At 39.5% G+C, this 14,707-nt stretch overlaps 1 protein-coding gene across 1 annotated transcript in view; it reads left to right on the top strand.

Annotated features, from left to right (window-relative positions):
* Positions 1 to 11,920: 11,920 nt before the first annotated feature.
* Positions 11,921 to 14,707, top strand: part of RAB27B (RAB27B, member RAS oncogene family) — a 169,880-nt gene continuing 167,093 nt past the window's right edge. Inside the window, exon 1 of the mRNA XM_061131397.1 lies at positions 11,921 to 11,995. The gene's annotated coding sequence lies outside the window, so the exon portion shown is untranslated. The remainder of the gene's footprint in view (positions 11,996 to 14,707) is intronic.

Raw genomic sequence — 14,707 nt, forward strand, 5'->3', positions numbered from 1 at the left:
ATAATGAGATGGACAAAACATGCCAAGGCTTGGGTTCTTAACCCTCAAGCCTTGTGGTGTGACCCTCCTCCCCCAAAAAAGGTGTTTCTTAAAGCTTTGAGAGGCATGGCTGAAGATCCATCAGAGAAGATACTTCTGCTACTTTTGCAATATTTGAATCAGCCATGGCAGGATCTGTGCTAAATTAACCTGAAGATAGGATAATTCCAAGTCTAAAGCTTTTACTGAATTGGCTGGCATTCAGTTCAATTCACTTTTAAGGGAAAGGTTCATGCTATTTTACAAGCAGAGAGGAATGTGGCATAAAAATATGTGAATTTATGTAATAAAATAGAGATCTTATGTATAAAATAAAATTTATGTAATAAAATATGTATGACAAAATTGAGTGATATGTAATTCTAAACAGGTGTGTTTAAAAAATTTTTTTCTTTTATTCTGCAATTTTTAACTTTTAGAACTGAATAGATAATTGATCCTCTTCTTCATATATGCAGTCTTTTCTGACTTTATTTGGGGGATTCAGGTAATGATTACCTTATTTGTATCGATTATCAATAGATCCTCTTCTTTGTATATGCAGTCTTTTCTGACTTTATTTGGGGGATTCAGGTAATGATTACCTTATTTGGTCATTAGGTACAAATGACCAATTAGTTGGTCATTTATAAGTTAATTTATAATTTAAGTCATTAAGTAAGTGAAGGGATTTTGAATATGTAGGGGGTGGGAAGTCACCAAGTCAATCAAATACTTATCTCAAAAGGCAGAGACCTAGGCTCAGGAAGTTAAAGGAGGATCTTCAGGGAGGATGACTTTAAAATGGGACAAATTCTGTGAAATAATAGTTGAAGGTTGGTGGACGCGACAAGGAAGGATCTTGGAGATAGTGTTGAGAAGCAAACGGTTGTTTGAAAGAAAGCTGTTTGCCCAGGTGAACAAACTGTTTTCCTGGACAAATGAGTTGGCAAGAATTTTCTGAAGTGAACTTTGACTTTTAATTTTCTTGCTTTATGCTGTTATCTGGGCAAGAATTTCTCAGAATAAAGAATCAAGTCACGTTGACCCAAGAGTGTTCAGACCCAACCTGAACACAGGTTGAGAAATTGAGCTATTATCTGAGTGTTAAATTCAGTGTAAGGATATTCGATTTTTAGTCTTGATTTGTTGCTGTTAAGCTGTGACAATGTTGGCCCCATCTTCAGTTTTCTCTTGAGGTTACCTCCAAAACACTCAGTTACTGATTCTGCTTGACAGAACATCAGTCAGCTCCATTTGGGTTCTTGTGTTTCTGCTCCCTGAGGCTTCCCAGTTTCTCACCCAGGCTCTGGCTCCAAATAACACTTCCATGGAGCACGTCATAGGGCATGGAATTTGATGTTCTCAGAAGATGCCAGTGTAGCCAGGTGACGGAACTGGAAGTGTGGCAGAGTTAACTCCCTTGGTGTAAACTTTCAGGAGTAATAGAAAGGGAAGCAAGAAGGATCCATTAGGTAAACTCTCTCTTCCCCTGTCTCTTTTGGGGTATGGTACGGATGTCTGGAGTCATCTTGCTTTACTGAGCACGTGTATCTGCAGAGTAACCAGCTTTGTTTCTCTGAGCTTGGCAATCAGCGGTCCACATGATGATACATCATTGTCCATCTGCTTTCCGTCCTTTCCTATCTCACTTTCCTTACTTCCATTAACCTGGAAGTAACCTGGTGGCTCAGATGGTAAAGAATCTGCCTGCAGTGCAGAGATCCAGGTTTGATCCCTGGGTCGGGAAGATCATTTGGAGAAGGACATGGCAACCCACTCCAGTGTTCTTGCCTGGAGAATTCCATGGACGGAGGAGCCTGGTGGGCTATAGTCCATGGGGTTGCAAAGAGTTGGACGTGACTGAGCAACGAACACAGAGCATTAAGATTTCTGGGAAACACAGGCTAATACAGTGAGCTTAAAGCATCGAATCTCTGTGGTCTCTAACTGTAATAACTGTAAAATGGGGAAATTGAACTAAATTATTTCTTTGATTCTTCTAAGGTTTAAACTTCCCAGATAGCTCAGTGGTGAAGTATCCACCTGCCAATGCGGGAACTGCAAGAGACAGATCTGCCCTGAGCCGGGCAGATCCCCTGGAGGAAAAATGGCAACTGACTCCAATATTCTTGCTGGGATAATCCCATGGACAGAGGAGCCTAGTGGGCTACTGTCCATGGGATCACAGAGTCGGACACTACTGAGCACTCACACATGCATATACCATTATTATAATTTAATCACTTAAACTTTTGAGCAAGGAAGTGTGGTAGAAAGCTGACCCTGGTAGCACAGCAAGGATTTTTGGAAATATAAGGAAAATAAAAGCAATCTGGGGAGAACAGATGTTTATAAAAAGTTCTGTCCTGGTCCGATAACTACTGAAGAGATGATTTAATCATGATTCTCAGAAAAGTTGCTGAAATTGCACTGTTGTAAACATAAATGAAAAAGGAAAGATTAAGTAAAAACTCAAGGAAAATATATAACTTTTGCTGACAGTCATTGAAACAAGGAGGGCTTCATCCATTAATTTTTGCCCTTGACCATGACCTTGTATCTACTTCACTGGTGAAGACCAGAACTCATAGCCATTTCTGAAGAGAAAACAACATATTTTTCATGTGAAAGAATTCCTTTACAGCTCAGTGGCTTCTAAGAAGATTTAGTTCCCAAGATACTGACCTAGGTCCTTGCCAGCACACAGGCCCTGTTTAAGCCCTTGAATAACGTGAGCTCAGTTTTGGATCAGGAGGGGTGTCCAGGGAGATCTTCTAACAGAGATTTCTAGTGGAAATCACACAATCCAACATGGGCTTTTCAGTGGCAACTGCAGTATGTCTACTCGAAATGGCCTTCTCATTCTCTACACCTGATGACCTAAGAGTCCACATGTTCAGATGTGAGAAGCGTGTTGGATATCAGCTCATTGAGCCCCTCTACTTTATTGGTAAGAAACACAAGTCCAGAGAAATGAAGTAACTTACCCAACGTTATAGAACTGGACAAGGAAGGCCCCTAGACAAAAATTGTCTTGTAACACAAATCTTTTATTTTCTGCATCTTACTAAAGAATCTTTTTGCTATAATGTCCAGCAAAAAAAAAAAAAAAAAGCTAATATACCATGCTGGGGATTTTTTTTTTAAACCTCCTGCAGTAATAAAAGCTTCTGTGTCATCTGATGTATTTACATTCTATATAGGTAATATTAATTACGTATAATATAGTGCTCTTGTCCCTCTGTCATCTGGAATTTTGTGAGTAAACAAATCTTTAACCCCATAGAGAGATAAGAAAATGCAACCTCCCATCTAGTTTATGTCTAATGGAATGATCCAGAATAGAGTGAGAAGTCCTTACTGCACTCAGTCTGGGAAGTGTCCTCAAGCTTAAGTGCTGCTTCTGCCTCGCACGTTGAGAGGTATCATGCCACACACCACCTGTTCAGTGCAGAAAATCAGCGAGAGCTGCCCTCACTCATGTAGTTTAACGAGAGAGAAACTGATTCATGCCTGGTTGGCTTCAGGTGTTAATATTTTACCTTGATGGGATACATATATCGATATATCGTGCCTAATAAGTACTGTTTTGTTTTGTTTTTTGGTGAGTAAACATAGTACCATGGATATGATAGGTTACACAATGCTATCAGAAGGCTTGAAATTATAATGCTCTGGTTTTTATTCCAATATTGGATAAATTGAAAGGCATTGAGCTATTTCAAGTCTGTCCTCTATTGGGTTTATAATCAGTTCGTTCATTTAATTATATCTCTATGTTGTGGAAACCACAATGGCATGAAAATTGAAAGAAAAAGAAGGTACAAAGCATGCAGTAATTTAGTGTAAAGCAAATAGTAAAATATTTTGAGACATCATTATGTAGGTAGTAGGCATTATATGAGAAGTATGGATAAAAAATACAACTACTGTGGTGAGTTCATAGGAGGAGGTATACTTTCTGACTGATGGGAAAAGGCAAAACTTTGTAAAAGAAACTACATTAAACCTAGGCCTTGAAGAATGGGTATGATTTAATGAGTTAGGAAGAGAGGATTAGGGTAAATGGTAAAAAGACATATTATGCATATGTAACTCACCAAAAATATATAAGGATTTAAAAATCCATGATTGGAGAATAGAGAATAGCTGAATTTTTTAAAGCTTGGCAAACAAGACTGGTAAAGGAAATGAAGGTCTGAAAGGCAAGTTAGGGACAATTTGAAGAGTATTAAATACCAGTGAAAGGAATTTTAACTTTATTCTGTAAGCAGCATAAATTCACTGAAAATTTATGAGCAGGAAATTAATGTCATTAGAACTTTAGAAAAGGAAGCAGTCAAGCAGGAATATGAGTCGAGGAAGATGTAGCCATAACAAGTAGACCAATAAGGAGACCATTTTGGCATCCTAGGATAGGCCTCAGATGAGTACTCAGTTGCTCAGTCACATCTGACACTTTGCAATCCCATGGACTGTAGCATACCAGTCTCCTCTGTCCATAGAATTTTTCAGGCAAGAATACTGGAGTAGGTTGCCATTTCCTCCTCCAGGGAATTTTCCCAACCCAGGGATCAAACCTGTGTCTCGTGTCTCCTAAAGAAAATGAAAAATAAAGTCGCTCAGTCGTGTCCGACTCTTTGCGACCCCATGGACTGTAGCCTACCAGGCTTCTCCATCCATGGGATTTTCAAGGCAAGAATACTGGACTGGATTGCTATTTCCTTTTCCAGCATTGGCTTAAAAAAGAAAAAAAAAAAAGCCCAAATGAAGGTAGGTAGGCAGCTGTAGCAGGATATTATAAAGTTGTATGTGAGAAAAGAGGTCAGATGTAAATGCTAAGAGAAAAGAGAGCTTAGGCAAGAGCCAAAGTTTGTTACTGAGATATTTCCAGGAGGATCCTGGAGGGAAAAGAATAGTTAGGAGGAAGAAGGGGCAGACAGAGTGAGCAGGGATAAAGCAGGAAACTGGAGGGCCTCAGATCCAAGGACAAAGAGGGTCAATAGATCAGAGGCCTGAGAAAGATCAGGGAAGATCGGCCAAAACAGGTCATTAATATTGTGACTTAAAGATCACTAACAACCACTAGGCGTAAATGAGCAAAAGTAGGCGCCGAGAATGTGTGTGCCGTGGATGCAGGTATCCTTTCCAGGCGTTTTGTTATGAATAGTGGTGGTGATGTCAATTGGAGGACCACTTGGCCACATGATTCAAAAGCTTTATTGAGGACATTTACTTTGATTCAATAATTTCAGTTTTAGAATGGATGCAAAGATTTGTGAACCAAGGTAATCAGAAAAGGAAAAAATTGGAAGTAGTCAAAACATCCAAGAGTCAGAAATTCATTAATTTATGACACACTCATAAAATGAAATACTATGTAGCCATTGAAAACTATGTTTTTAGCAAGAGTTTGCACTTTTTCTAGACATACTAATTATAGGCTAAATAGCTATGGGGTCGCTATCACAATTACTCAACTCTGCTGTTATAGCCATAGACGACGTAAAACCAGTGAGCATGGCTGTGTTCTAATAAAACTTTATTTACAAAGAAAAGTGTCAGGCTGGATTTGGCATGTGTTATAGTTTGCCAACTCCTATATTTGAAGAATTTGTAATGAATTAGAAACAAAATGATAATATCAACAATAACAAGTTTGAGAGATCTGTTGGTTAGCTGCTGAGTCATGTCCAACTCTTTTGCAACCCCCTCTGTCCATGGGATTTCCTAGGCAAGAAAACTGGAATGGGTTGCCGTTTCCTTCTCCAGAGGATCTTCCTGACCCAGAGATTGAACCTGTGTCTCCTGCTTGGCAGGGGGATTCTTTACTGCTGAGCCACCTGGGAAGCCCAGTTTGACATATGACAGCTTTAAAATCGTATCTACTGTATTTCCAGTTTTCTGCATGTGTGTGTACACCAGTCTTTAAACAGGATGTATCTTTGAGTATGGGCACCAGGATGAAGTTTATTATCCACTTCATACTTCTCTGTATCTTCACATTTTTCCTTATCACTAAATATTACTTGTTTTTGTAAGCAGAGAAACAATATTGTTTTTAAATGAAATTTTGTAGTGAGATGAGATTGCAAATTGAAATAGTTTACTTATACACAGCTCCAGACTGAAAACCTAGCAGATCTTTATGAGGAATTGGCAATTTCCATAGATTTGTGAATTCTGGATTACTGGCTCCTAAAAGGCTTAACCAAAATAACCTAAAAGGCTTCTCGATGAGCTGTGCTTGCCATCATGGCAACCAGCACTTGTTAGGAGAAGCAAGGTCAAGTTTACAAAGACCATCTTCTCAACCAAGTGAGATGTTAATAGGACTGGTATCTGTATTACGTAGACACCCACGAACTGTCCCCGTCTCCCCCACTACCAGCCTCACCTCACCTGCTATTTCTCCTTTGGTCCACATTATTGTTCCAACTTGCTGCTCCAGTATCTTTCCACATATTATTTCTTCTATGTGAAATAGGACTTTTCTCTTTTATTTGTTTCAAGAATATATGTTATATACATTATTTGCTACACACAAGAATTAATATAAAGTACATGTAAGGTAAAAAGCATTAGATATAGTGAATGCCCACAAACCCAAGAATTAGATCATTACTATGAAATTGCACATACTACTTCACCACTTCACCTCAGAAATGATCACTAGGCTAAGTGTGAATTCTTGGCTTTTTAAAATGTATAGCTCATCACAACATATTGTTTAGTTCTATTTTAAAGTCTCTATTACAGTATCATGTTTATTCTTCTGGGATTTGTGCTTTTAGTTGAACATATGTTTCAAAATTTGGTTGTGTGTAAGATTATACATTTGTTATTCTGTGTATTATTATTTGTGTAAATAGAGCACAACTGGTTTACCTAATCTTCTTTTCATGACTCTAAAATTTTCAAGTTTGTACTACTCAAACCTTGCTGCCGTGACCATTCTTGTATATATGTCTCAGGTATCATCCCATCAACAGGATTACCGAATTTTAGAGCAATTGTTTTAATGTCGTTCATAATACTGGAATTAATTAGATTTCCTGTTTTTTTAAAAAAAATCAGTTTTGGTAAATTGCGTTTTCTAGGAATTTGTCCATTTCCGAGTTTCTACGTCTGGGCGTAGAGTTGTCCTTAGTGTCCTATTGTTACGTTCAACTTCTGCTTTGTCCACTATTGGGTTCCTCATTTTGATAATTTTATTGAGGCATAATTGACATATAGTCAACAGCACATTTTAAAACTGTCTACTTTGATGAGGGGATAGCCATGGGAATGTCCTTCTCAGATCTACTGTAGGAGAGTATGTAGCTACCAGCACTGACTTCTGTGCTCTGAAATCCATCATTGCGTTTGGGCCAACGTCATGCTTCCCACAGGCGGCTCCCACCCAGTGACCAAGTGCCCCAGGGAACTAAGACCCTTTCCTTTGCGACGCAAGACTCGACTGATGGCCCAGAGAAATCCATGTCAGCCCGGCCAATGTTTCTCAGAACTATACTCCTGTCCAAGACCTTCCTCTTTTTCATCCTGCTTTTCTGTTTCCCACAAACGGTACGGTGGTATCATGGCTCTCCCAGGCTCCTTCATCTCCCTCACCTCTTTCCTCCCAGGTTCCCCCCCCAAATGCTCTCTTACAATCTGATCCTTTCGTGGGATCTGCCTCTTGAAGACTCGGCCTAACAGGGAATTTTTGACTTCTGTAAACTCTATAAAACCATCACCATAGTTGAGATAATAAACATATTCATCATCCATCGTTCCCAACAATCTCTTCTTGCCCTTTGCCCGTTTCATTTCTGTAACTATAGATAATTTGCATCTTCTCATATTTTATATATAAATGAAATAATAAAATATGTACCCTTCCTTGTCTGACTGTTTACATTTAGCGTAAGGATTTTGAGATTCATCTATATTGTTGCATATATCAATAAGTTAACTCCTTTTTTATTGCTGAGTTTTATCCCACTAGGCAAATATATGACAATTTATTTATTTCTTGACTGATACAAAATATCTTGTTTTCCATTTTCAGTTATTGCAACTAAAGGTATGAAAACTCATATTCAAATCTTTGTATAGTTTTCATCTTTCTTGGGAAAACTACCTAGGAGTGGAATGGATGGGTTATATGATAAATGTGTGTTAAAATTTTTAAGAAACTAAAAACCTATTTTCTAAAGTGCTCTTAAATGGGTGTTTTGCCTTTTTTTTTATATTTAACCATTCTAACCAAATATTTATCCTTTAACTTTCTAAAAAATACTGTTGGCTTTCTTGGTTCTTTATGTTCTATATTTCTGTGGTATAGATTTGTTTTCTTTTGCATTGATTTATTCTCTATTAATAACATCTTATCTCCTTCTTTAATAATAACATCCTTATCTCCTTAATTGTCTGACTTTTTATTTGTTAATATAAGAACTGAAGACTAAATGTATTTTTAAGCATGTTTTTATAGCCTCCTGCATGTAGTATTTTTATTTCTAATGATTTTTAACTTCATGTATTCATTTTGTCTTTGACTTGTGAATTATTCAAATGTGTGGTTCTATTTGTCAACTGTATAGGAATGTTTGATTTATCATTTCATCACTGATGTATGCAGTTGCACTCTGCTCAGAGAACATGGTCTATGTGATATCGATTCTTTAGAAGTTTTTGCAACTTGTTTTATGACCTAGTGCATGATCAATTTTGATATATGTTCCATATTTTTATCAAAAGAAGATATATTCTCTGCTTTTCCCTATATTAGCTAGATGAAGATTTTTTTATTTTATGTTGATTGAGTCTTTAATCTTTATAAATTTCTATGTATATAGTGACAACAGTCCGACTCTTCTTTCCTCCACTTGTATCATACAGAGACGACATGTCAGTGTTTTTCTGAGGCCCGACCATGGACACAAGCGCATCATTTCCCAGGATGCTTTCCAACGCACAGAAATCAGTGGCTACAAAGAGATGCTTGATGGAGGGGTATTGCCTCCCTCTTGTACCAGCCACAACCAGCAGTTTCCTGCTGTGGTCATGTCCACACACCTTGTGTTCTCACCAGCATCTCTGGAGGGTACGTTAGCCCTTTTGCTGCTAGTCAACTTCTTCTTTAAAACAAAGTCTCAGTTCAGAAAACATGCTGAACTGAGAAGTGGAGAGAACTACCATGGATAAGTGAATCTTAATCTGTGGGCTCAAAAAGCAATCTATCTTTCCTTGAGGCAAAATGACTCTGGCTTCACTTGACTCTAATGATTGCCTGCCTCTCTCTTCAGGCAGTTCTCCCCCAAACACAGTCTCAGCTGCTTGACCTGCGTGTGACTTGAGATCAGTCTGACTGATTGACCTCCAGACCCTGAGATCTTAAAAAGCACCAGTGCCCCTTGCTGGGGGGGTCAGTCTGGCCCTGAGCGTTTTGGGTGTGTACTTTTCCTATGAGAAACCCCCCGCCTTGACTGCTCCATGGGAGAGTATGACTTTGACCTTCCATCTTCTGTCTCTCCTGTCTTGGCCTCTGGAATTCTGAGCCTCAGCCTTACCAGCAAACCTTGTCATGGGCCCGAAGCTTGCTACTGGCTGCCATTTCTTACCGAATGGTCTGACCTCCTGACCATGAGGTGTGAGGGGCCCTCCCCACCGCTTTAAAAGTCAGCCACCCCCTGACGGATGCTGGACCATCCTGCTGACTCCCTGAGGCTTTGATGCAGGGCCTGCAGCACCCACTTACCTGTCCTCCTTCTTGTCATCTATGTTGCTGGGCTGTGCTTAGTCACTCAGTTGTGTCCAACTTTTTGCAACTTGTGTTAGTACCTGTATTTATTCTTTTAATAAATCTTACTGGAGTTCACTTTCCAGATTCTGATCCCTACCGAACCAATCTGCCTACTGCCTGCCAAACTCTATACTTGAGGGGAGAAATCAGTGTTGAATTCTCAAACCCAATTCCCTGGCTGAAGACTGTATTCATAATGTCAAAACAGAAGCCCCTAGCAAGAATAGCACATCTGGACTTATATTGTTTACTCCATTATGGCAAGTATATGCACACATAATTGTTTGATTGCATACATAGATTAATATCTCTTCTCTACATTTAAATTATAAGCTTCTTGAAGGCAAATATAAACTCAACTCCTTAAATAAAACAGCTGCTCAGAGAGATTTACCAATTGAATTTAATCAGTTAAGAGATTAACTTTTGTACTTGTTTATTTGAGTGTAATTTCTTGGTGTCTAGTTCATTCTTCCACAAGTATTTATTTATGGAGGATTGGGCTTCCCTGGTAGCTTGGTCGGTGAAGAATCTTACCTGCTGTGCAAGAGACCCAGGTTCGGTCCCTGTGTCAGGAAGATCCCCTGGAGGAGGAAATGGCAAACCACTCCAGTAGCCTTGCTTGGAAAATCCCATGGACAGAGGAGCCTGGTGGGCTGCAGTCCATGAGGTCGCAAAGAGTAGGGCACGACTGAGCAACTAACCCACTATGTGCTAAGTAATCTCCCAGGCTCTCAAAGAATTACTGTGTCAAAGTAAATAGAACAGATTCCCTCATAGAGCTTATGCTGCAGTGGCCGGGTGCGGGTGGGGGGCTTAGACAATAGCTAAATTTAAAACAAAAAAAAAGAATGTCGTATGGGAAAAGGTGCTACAGAGGAAAAAAAGTGGGGCAGATGAATAGAGAAAGATGAAGGGTGGTGTTTATTGGGAGTTTTGTACTTTGGCGTCTCTTAGAAAATAGGCTTCTAGAGGTCTCTATTCCATTTGCTTAGCATTTATTTTGAGACTTTTAAACAGAATACACCAAACACGGAGTTTTTAAGTGAAAGTGCAAGTCGCTCAGTCGTGTCCGACTCTTTGTGATCCCATGGGCTATACAGTCCACGGAATTCTCCGGGCCAGAATACTGGAGTGGGTAGCCTTTCCCTTCTCCAGGGGATCTTCCCAACCCAGGGATCCAACCCAGGTCTCCCACATTGCAGGCGGATTCTTTACCAGCTGAGCCACCAGGGAAGCCCAAGAACACTGGAGTGGGCAGCCTATCCCTTCTCCAGGGGGTCTTCCGGACCCAGGAAAGGAACCAGGGTCTCCTGCATTGCTGGCGGGTTCTGTACCAACTGAGCTATCAGGGAAGCCCATGGAGTTTTTAGGCCTGTAACAAATATTTTTTGCAAATGGTAAGAAAAGAAAAGATTTATCAAGCTTTAAAAAATTCTCTACTCCCCTTTACATTTTAAATATTGGCAGGGCTGGGGCGGAGGGAGGTGTGGGGAGTGAAAGACAAGGGTGGCCCTCAAAATAGTATACGTGGGGATTTATTTTCTTTCTTAAAGCCCTCTGACTCTAACATTTTCAACAGCACATTTTATTTAACAGACAAGATCGTCTGTACTATTTTTATTCCCCCACCCCCCCGCCCGCCGCCGCCCTGGTTTCATCAGCAGTATCTGGAAACAGGAACGATCCTGTGTACTGATCAGTTTTCCCAAACCCAAACCCCCAATGCCCTAATGCTTAACGAGCTGACGTCCCTGAAAAACCCTTGGTGACACCCGCTGGAAGAATCACCAGGAGCAGGGAGGCTCTTCTGGGTTACCTCGGGTGCTAACCTGGGCCAGGCGCTAGGACCGCCCAGACGCCCACAGGCCGCGCGCTTCGCCGCCCGGCAGAGGGGCTGAGCCGCCTCCGCGGTCGCACAAGCGAGCAGGCAGCGGCGGTCACCGCGCAGCGTCCCTCCCCCTTCTGGTGGATCGGAAGGTATTTACTTGCTATTTATCGTTCAGATTTTGGACACCGTCAATGTGCCTTTAGTGTTCCCTGAATCTGATGCTCTGAAACGCGGTCCAGCACTTGTTGGCTCACTCTATTATTTTATGTCAATTTCCACAGCTGATGCAAGCAACAGTGCCATAAAGAAATGGGCTAGATATTTCCAGAGGCTGAGATCTGGAGGCATTTGGAGGTGTAAGTACATCGGTCACAGATTTCTAATGTGCTGGCTGTGTTAACTGTGTCTTCTGACCTTCTTCTTCCTCACTGAAGGAGCCCCACTGAAAGATGCCATCTGCATATTTCATTCATGAAGGAACAGCGCCAAAGACGGTGACAGAAAGCCCTAATGATGGGCCTGAAACTCCACTTTGGAGTGGCTGTGGCTCCCTCCTCTAGTCTGTGGGTTTGCCAGAGGAGAAGCTGGGCTTGCAACAGAGTTTTCTTGGGAAAGAGCTTCTCCTCAGGGCTGCAGGCTGCTCTCTGTTTTCAGAGCTCAAAGATGGTCCTTGCTAATCGCTGCGGTGGTGCAGTGTAGGAGTCTTTGTTATGCTTGGTTTATTTCCAGTTTCAAATACTCTTATCTTAAATGTGGATTACCAGAAAGCTGTGGAACCATTCTGTACCTCTCAGGGAAAAGCCATTGAAGAAAATTCTAGTTTGCTTTCTCTTGACCTTACTATACTCAATACTCCAATTAGCAGGTTACACACAGAGACATAAAAAAAAAAAATCTAGGATTCCCTTTCTTGTTCGACAATAAATCTGGTTATGTGTGATAAGGGAGTAGTTTGCTATTAGAAAACCTAAAATGAAGATGACTGTACAGAGAAAAGTGGACATTCTGTTTAAGTATTTTATGAATCAATTGGAGTTGCTCTTTTAGGGCTTTGTACCAATTTTATGCATTAAAAACTCCTTGAAAACTTTAAAGCCTTTTCAAATTGTCAGGTTAGATAATTATCTTAGAAATTAGATCAAATTTAGGAATCTTATACCAAAATGTAGTAAGTAGACATATTTATAAATCCATAAAATGTTGAGTTTTATTAATGGTCAACTCATAGAAAATTTTAAAGTAAACAGTGTCATTTAATTTATTTCAGGAAATAAAATATCAAACTAAGACAAGGCAATTCATCAATAGTGAAAAAGTGACTTCAGTGAAAATGGTTTTAAAAATACTTTTAGTGGTTCAAAAATTAAGTACATTGTATTTTCTATATTGCAGTACCTTAACTGAGATATCAAATTACTTACATACTGAATGTTTGAAAACAGTCATAAAACTATTTTGTAGAAGGAAGAGGGACAGAGTATACGAGGGAGGGAAAAATTAAGTCTTCTTTTATTTTCCATACTTTGTATATTTTTAACATTCTGACTGAATATTTACTCCATAAATATGCTACCCATATTTCTAAAAATGTAACAGAAATTACAAATGTGTATATTAAATAACTTGCAACATCACTAAATGCAAATGAATATAAGTATATAAAAATAGCATGCTAATATTGCTATGTAGTATTTCTTAAGTAGGGAAAATCTTTTTGAAGATAATGCCTTGCTTCTAGTGGAAATTAGGGAAATCAGATTGGGGTTAGTAATAACCTTTCAATATTTTGTGATGCAAAAGTCACTTTGAAGGTTTATTTTTAGTTGGTATAACAAAATTCTGGATAGCTCTGTGAACTTTCCGTCATAAAATATCTCCCTCTTTTAAAAACATTTTCTATATTCCAAGTTCATAATGCTGACTCAATTCTTCCAATTAATACTTAGTTTGAAAATTCTTGCCCAACATAGAACTTGCATCCTTGATCTTCAGTTTTATGTCATACTCATGCATGTCTTATCATCAGTGATTTTTAAATAACTTCATTACATGTTCGGCCTAAAGACTCTTTGAATTCAGTGATGATAGGGGGAAGAATCTTGAGAATACAGATCTTATTGGGAATTTGATACTTAGAACCTGAACCTTCTTCCTGAATTTAAGTTCTAAAACTGAGTCCACTGGCTTGAACATATTAAAGACAGCGCTCAACCGAAATCTTGAATTGCTGGCAAACCAGTGGAGCTTAAGCTGAAGAATAAAATGCCAAAGAGGAAACTAATTTGTTAGTGTGAAAGTAGTGACAACCTGGTGATGTTATCGCTGAGAATAATGATAGTCCTTGAGAAGTCTCCCTGCCTAGGAGATCCAGGTGAATGTCAATATTGTCTACGTTTACTAAGTAAGTAAGGTAGAGATTTCTAAAAGATTGATTTTGAATACACATTTTTATTTAAAGAGCTTCAGCAGATAGCAAATCTGGTTATACCAATTTTGCCCACAGAAATGTGAATTTTTTTCTAAAGAATATAGTATATTCGGTATGGAAATGGTGCTTAGTAAGACATTTAAGAAAGAAATAAAAAATAGCTTTTACATATTAAACCACCTACAAGAAACTAGTTTAAAGAGAGAGAAGACACATCAGCTCAGTTTACTTTTGTTTTGGTTTTCTGAGCACCTGTGTTTTGAGTAAGGAAAGATGTCTCCTAGTAGAAGCCACAGAAAATGTACCTGGGGGCTGACTTCCAGTGGGAAGCACTTTGTGTTTGTGGTTGTTCGGTCACTCAGTCGTGTCCGACTCTTTGCGGCCCCATGGACTGCAGCATGCCAGGCTTCCCTGTCCTTCACCATCTCCCGGAGCTTGCTCAAATTCATGTCCATTGAGTCAGTGATGCCATCCAACCATCTCATCCTCTGTCATCCCCGTCTCCTCCTGCCTTCTATCTTTCCCAGCATCAGGGTCTTTTCTAATGAGTTGGCTGTTCGTATCAGGTGGCCAAAGTACTGGAGCTTCAGCTTCAGCATCAGTCCTTCCCATGAATATTCAAGATCGATTTCCTTTAGGA

Source organism: Dama dama, chromosome 27, assembly GCF_033118175.1.
Source record: "Dama dama isolate Ldn47 chromosome 27, ASM3311817v1, whole genome shotgun sequence".
In the NCBI taxonomy this organism is placed as follows: Eukaryota; Metazoa; Chordata; class Mammalia; order Artiodactyla; family Cervidae; genus Dama; species Dama dama.